We start from the raw sequence: 7474 nt of genomic DNA, 5'->3' as shown, positions 1-7474 counted from the left end.
CCGTCCGGCAGTCAGGAGCCGCCAGAGCCGCCAGCCAGTCAGGAGCTGCTAGAGCCGCCCGCCAGTCAGGAGCTGCTAGAGCCGCCCGCCAGTCAGGAGCGGCCGGAGCCGCCCGCCAGTCAGGTGCTGCCGGAGCCGCCCGCCAGTCAGGAGCGACCAGAGTCGCCCGCCAGTCATGAGCTGCCCGCCAGTCATGAGCTGCCCGCCAGTCATGAGCTGCCCTCCAGTCATGAGCTGCCCTCCAGTCATGAGCTGCCCTCCAGTCTTGAGCTACCTCTCTGTCTTAAGCTACCTCTCTGTCTTAAGCTACCTCTCTGTCATGAGCTGTCCCTCAGTCCGGAGGAGTTTCCTCAGTCTAGTGGGGACCTTTGTGAAGGTTCCTAGGCCAAGGTCGGCGGCGAGGGACGCTAAGGAGGGGGACAAAGACAATGGTGGAGTGGGATCCTCGTCCAGCGCCGGAGCCACCACCGCGGACAGATGCCCACCCAGACCCTCCCCTAGAGTTTTAGGTGGTGCGTTCGGAGTCCGCACCTCAGGAGGGGGGTACTGTCACGTTCTGACCATAGTTCTTGTGTGTTTTACTTGTTTTAGTGTTGGTCAGGACGTGAGCTGTGTGGGCATCCTATGTTGTGTGTCTAGTTTGTCTGTTTCTATGTTTGGCCTAATATGGTTCTCAATCAGAGGCAGGTGTTTTGTGTTGTCTCTGATTGGGAATCATATTTAGGTGGCTTGTTTTGTGTTGGGGGTGGTTGTTTCCTGTCTTTGTGTTCATTTCACCAGAGAGGACTGTTTCGGTTTGCCACGTTTGTTATTTTTGTATTTTGTAAGTGTTCACGTTATCATCTGTGATTAAATCATGTTGAGCACTAACTACGCTGCGTCTTGGTCCGATCCCTGCTACACCTCCTCTTCAGACGAAGAGAGGAAGGCTGCCGTTACACAAATGTACATGGAGTTTAATATGTTCAGTTTTTATACAGATATGTCCAAATCGGCTCCAACACCATGTAAGAGCCAACAGCTGACCATTTACACAAAAACTTTGACCTGTCAATAATCATTTTATTAATTAATTAAACAATGTAAAATTGAATTCCATAGCTAATGTCTTAGAGTCATTTCAGTGGGAATTATTCCTATCTGTTTAGCAGCAGCACGTGCTTCACGACAGAAAGTACAGGCCTTACCATAGTGGGAAACAGTTCTTATTCAAAATGCATCCCTTACATCACCAAGCAGTGGGGGAAAAAAACATTAAGTCCACTTTTTAGACGTTAACCCCCCCCTCCATATTAAAATCTAATATGGATGCCAATGTCATGAATTGTCTAGTTTGGACAATCTGTAGGCTACTCACTGTGCCTTCTATTTCTGTATGGGATGAATCTATCTTACCTGTTTATTATACTTTGTCTTGTGTTCTCCTTCTGTATATTTCTAATGTTTTAATAATCACACTTTACTGGCCTACACACCAGTAGCGGTGCGTGGGTAAAATCACTCGGGAATCCAATCCAATCCAGTTTTGAAAATCCATATAACAACCTATGTTATGATACTTGCGTTGTTTGCTATATAACCCATTTGTTCATGTGCCGTAATATACAATAAGGCCGAGACAGCAGAAAGACCACAGTCACACAGTGGGGGAATAAATTCAAGTACACATTCCTTTGTTTCATCATAAAACCGGAGAGTAACATCTGTCCTGTGAAATCCTCAAAGCAAATATTGTATGTGTAACAGTATAACTTTACGTCGTCCCCTCGCCCCGACACGGGCGCGAACCAGGGAACCTCTGCACACATCAACAACAGTCACCCACGAAGCAGCGTTACCCATCGCTCCACAAAAGCCGCGGCCCTTGCAGAGCAAGGGGTAACCCTACTTAAAGTCTCAGAGCAAGTGACGTAACTGATTGAAATGCTACTAGCGCGTACCCGCTAACTAGCTAGCCATTTCACATCCGTTACACTCACCCCCCTTTCAACCTCCTCCTTTTCCACAGCAACCAGTGATCCGGGTCAACAGCATCAATGTAACAGTATAACTTTAAACCGTCCCCTCGCCCCGACACGGGCGCGAACAAGGGACCCTCTGCACACATCAACAACGGTCGCCCACGAAGCATCGTTACCCATCGCTCCACAAAGGCCGCGGCCCTTGCAGAGCAAGGGGTAACCCTACTTAAAGTCTCAGAGCAAGTGACGTAACTGATTGAAATGTTACTAGCGCGTACCCGCTAACTAGCTAGCCATTTCACATCCGTTACATATGCAACAAACAGTTACTTGACCTACAGCATGGTCCAGCAAGTTAATGTTTTCTACAGTTTACTAAACAAATACTGATTTAGAACAATGAGTTAGCACAAAGACAACAGGAGCTCTGCTATTCCAGCACCATTTCAACTTAAATATGGAAACATCATCAAATCAACTAGGCTATAAAACAGTGAAAATAAACTTAAAGATATATATTTTTAAATGTGTCCAATCAATGTTGCTAAATATCATGCGGCTGTCCATGGTACTGATTTCTGTGTCCAAGTTAACTCACCCTACAATATATGTATTTATGGTTGGATCAGAATCGCCATCATAATCATTGGCCTGTACAGAGAATGAAGTCAAAACCACAAGTACTAAATAAACTTAAGTAAAAAAAAAAAAAAGTGACAGTAAACTAACAATAATGAGGCTGTATACGGGGGTACCGGTGCCGAGTCAATGTGCGGAGGTACAGGTTAGTCGAGTGTCATGACGTGCCCTGGGGGGAGGATCATAGCCCGCCCCTCTCAATTAAATTCAAGGGGATTTATTGGCATGGGAAACATATGTTAACATTTCCAAAGCACGTGAAGTAGATAACATACAAAAGTGAAATAAACAATTAAAAAATGAACAGTAAACATTACACTCACAGAAGTTCCAAAAGAATAAAGACGTTACAAATGTCATATTATGCATATTATACAGTGTTGTAATGATGGACAAATGTTTAAAGTACAAAAGGGAAAATAAATAAGCATAAATATGGGTTGTATTTACACTGGTGTTTGTTCTTCACTGGTTGACCTTTTCTTGTGGCAACAGGTCACAAATCTTGCTGCTGTGATGGCACACTGTGGTATTTCACCCAGTAGATATGGGAGTTTATCAAAATCGGGTTTGTTTTCGAATTCTTTGTGGATCTGTGTAATCTGAGGGAAATATGTGTCTCTAATATGGGCATACATTGGGCAGGGGGTTAGGAAGTGCAGCTCAGTTTCCACCTCATTTTGTGGGCAGTGTGCACATAGCCTGTCTTCTCTTGAGAGCCAGGTTTGCCTACAGCGGCCTTTCTCAATAGCAAGGCTATGCTCACTGAATCTGTAAATAGTCAAAGCTTTCCTTAAGTTTGGGTCAGTAACAGTGGTCAGGTATTCTGCCACTGTGTACTCTCTGTTTAGGGCCATATAGCATTCAAATTTGCTCTGTTTTATTGTTAATTCTTTCCAATGTGTCAAGTAATTATCTTTTTGTTTTCTCATGATTTGGTTGGGTCTAATTGTGTTGCTGTCCTGGGGCTCTGTGAGGTGTGTTTGTGTTTGTGAACAGAGGCCCAGGACTAGCTTGCTTAGGGGACTCTTCTCCAGGTTCATCTCTCTGTAGGTGATGGCTTTGTTATGGAGGGTTTGGCAATCGCTTCCTTTTAGGTGGTTGTAGAATTGAATGACTCTTTTCTGGATTTTGATAATTAGCTGGTATTGGCCTAATTCTGCTCTGTATACATTATTTGGTGTTCTACGTTGTACACGGGGGATATTTTTGCAGAATTATGCAAACTCAATTTGGTGTTTGTCCCATTTAGTGAATTCTTGGTTGGTGAGCGGACCCCAGACCTCACAACCATAAAGGGGAATGGGTTCTATAACTGATTAAAGTATTTTTTTAGCCAGATCCTAATTGGTATGTCGATTTTATGTTCCTTTTGATGGCATAGAATGCCCTTCTTGCCTTGTCTCTCAGATTGTTCACAGCTTTGTGGAAGTTACCTGTGGCGCTGATGTTTAGGCTAAGGTATGTATAGTGTTTTTGTGGGATCTAGGGCAACGGTGTCTGGATGGAATTTGTATTTGTGGTCCTGGCGACTGGACCTTTTTTGGAACACCATTATTTTGGTCTTACTGAGATTTACTTTAAGGGCCCAGGTCTGGCAGAATCTGTGCAGAAAATTTAGGTGCTGCTGTGGGCCCTCCTTGGTTGGTGACACAAGCACCAGATCATCAGCAAACAGTAGACATTTGACTTCAGATTCTAAACTCAGCAAAAAAAGAAACGTCCCTTTTTCAGGACCCTGTCTTTCAAAGATAATTCGTAAAAATCCAAATAACTTCACAGATCTTCATTGTAAAGGGTTTAAACACTGTTTCCCCATGCTTGTTCAATGAACCATAAACAATTAATGAACATGCACCTGTGGAACCGTCGTTAAGACACTAACAGCACAGTTAGTCACAGTTATAAAAACTTAGGACACTAAAGAGGCATTTCTACTGACTCTGAAAAACCACAAAAGAAAGATGCCCAGGGTCCCTGCTCATCTGCGTGAACGTGCCTTAGGCATGCTGCAAGGACGCATGAGGACTGCAGATGTGGCCAGGGCAAAAAATTGCAATGTCCGTACTGTGAGACGCCTAAGACAGCGCAACAGGGAGACAGGACGGACAGCTGATCGTCCTCGCAGTGGCAGACCACGTGTAACAACACCTGCACAGGATCGGTACATCCGAACATCACACATGGGGGACAGGTACAAGATGGCAACAACAACTGCCCGAGTTACACCAGGAATGCACAATCCGTCCATCAGCTCTCTATCAGCTCTCAGACTGTCTGCAATAGGCTGAGAGAGGCTAGACTGACGGCTTGTCCTCACCAGACATCACTGGCAACAACGCCGCCTATGGGCACAAACCCACCGTCGCTGGACCAGACAGGACTGGCAAAAAGTGCTCTTCACTGACGAGTCGCGGTTTTGTCTCACCAGGGGTGATGGTCGGATTCGCGTTCATCATCGAAGGAATGAGCGTTACACCGAGGCCTGTACTCTGGAGCGAGATCGATTTGGAGGTGGAGGGTCCGTCATGGTCTGGGGCGGTGTGTCACAGCATCATCGGACTGAACTTGTTGTCATTGCAGGCAATCTCAACGATGTGCGTTACAGGGAAGACATCCTCCTCCCTCATGTGGTACCCTTCCTGCAGGCTCATCCTGACATGACCCTCCAGCATGACAATGCCACCAGCCATACTGCTCGTTCTGTGTGTGATTTTCTGCAAGACAGGAATGTCAGTGTTCTGCCATGGCCAGCGAAGAGCCCGGATCTCAATCCCATTGAGCACCTGGGACCTGTTGGATCGGAGGGTGAGGGCTAGGACCATTCCCACCAGAAATGTCCGGGAACTTGCAGGTGCCTTGGTGGAAGTGTGGGGTAACATCTTACAGCAAGAACTAGCAAATCTAGTGCAGTCCATGAGGAGGAGATGCACTGCAGTAGTTAATGCAGCTGATGGTCACACCAGATACTGACTGTTACTTTTGATTTTGATCCCCCCTTTGTTCAGGGACACATTATTCCATTCCTGTTGGAATTTGTTCAGTTTATGTCTCAGTTGTTGAATCTTGTTATGTTCATACAAATATTTACACATGTTAAGTTTGCTGAAAATAAACATAGTTGACAGTGAGAGGACGTTTCTTTTTTTGCTGGGTGCTGCAGACTGTTCTAGTGCCCTCGCCAATTCATTCATATATATGTTGAAGAGAGTGGGGGTTAAGCTGCATCCCGGTCTCACCCCACTGCCCTGTAGGAAGAAATGTGTGTGTTTTTTTGCCTATTTTAACCACACCCTTGATGTTTGTGTAAATGAATTTTATAATGTCGTATGTTTTCCCCCAACACCACTTTACATCCATTTGTATTTAAATCAACAAAGCATGATAAGACTTTGCCTTTGTTTTGGTTTGTTTGATTGTCAATTAGGGTGTGCAGGGTGAATACGTGGTCTGCTGTACGATAATTTGGCAAAAAGCCAATTTGACATTTGCTCAGTACATTGTTTTCACTTGAGAAAATGTACGAGTCTGCTGTTAATGATTATGCAGAGGATTTTCCCAAGGTTGCTCTTGACGCATATGCCACAGTAGTTATTGGTGTCAAATTTGTCTCCACTTTTGTGGATTGGGGTGATCAGTCCTTGGTTCCAAATATTGGGGAAGATGCCAGAGCTAAGGATGATGTTACAGGGTTTTAGTATAGCCAATTGGAATTTGTTGTCTGTATATTTGATCATTTCATTGAGGATACCATCAACAGCACAGGACTTTTTGGGTTGGAGGGTTTTTATTTTGTCCTGTAGTCCATTCAAGGTAATTGGAGAATCGAGTGTGTTCTGACCACCCGGGGGCGGCCCGTCAGGAAGTCCAGGATCCAGTTGCAGAGGGAGGTGTTTAGTCCCAGGGTCCTTAGCTTAGAGATGAACTTTGTGGGCACTATGGTGTTAAATGCTGAGGTGTAGTTAATGAACAGCATTCTCACATAGGTATTCATTTTGTCCAGGTGGGAAAGGGCAGTGTGGAGTGCAATTGAGATTGTGAATCTGATCTGTCTGGACGGTATGCGAATTGGAGTGGGTCTAGGGTTTCCGGGATGATGGTGTTGATGTAAGCCATGACCAGCCTTTCAAAGCACTTCATGGCTACTAACTTGAGTGCTACCGGGCGGTAGTCATTTAGGCAGGTTAGAGTGCATTATAACTGCAGTATGCTGCAAATGCTGTGTCCAAAATAAAACCGTTTTTTAAAATGCAGTTATTTTGCAGTGTAACTGCGGTTAGAGTGTGGTACACTGCAATTACTGCATCCAAAATACCACAGTAGACTGCAGTTACAGCACTTTTACTGCAGTTTCAAAATAATTTTGCAATCTTTTTTTGTAAGGGTAGGAAAGGGCCAATTTAGCAAGCTAGCTACTGCAAGACAACTACACAAGCAGACCAGAAACATACATGTTTTTCTGGCAATTACATTTAGCTTTGGATGTGATTTGATTGGTGTGAACGTGAGCTCAGCTCAACTCTGACTGGTAAATTATTTTATACTTTTCTTTGTTATCAAAAGAGGCAAAATGCTTGCTGGCATCAATCAATCAAATGTTACAGCCGAAGCATGTCATTACATTTTTCGGTGAGATTCAGCCACTTGCGAATTGAAGGGAAATTATGAAAACACAGAGAGACGAAAGATAAATGATTTTATAATTGTTATTTTACTATTGGTCAAATATTTTAGGGAAACCTGGCTTCCCTTGGCGTCCATGAATTCACGCCACTGCCACACGCTCCTCAACGTTGTTGTATTCCACAACTGTCTTTCAGTTCCATTGCATACTTTTATTTTGAAATCAGTTACAGTGCCTATCGTACCTTTAT

This window comes from Salvelinus fontinalis, chromosome 37 (genome assembly GCF_029448725.1).
Source record: "Salvelinus fontinalis isolate EN_2023a chromosome 37, ASM2944872v1, whole genome shotgun sequence".
Lineage (NCBI taxonomy): Eukaryota > Metazoa > Chordata > Actinopteri > Salmoniformes > Salmonidae > Salvelinus > Salvelinus fontinalis.
The sequence above is the reverse complement of the archived record's forward strand: the minus strand, read 5'-3'. Positions refer to the sequence as shown.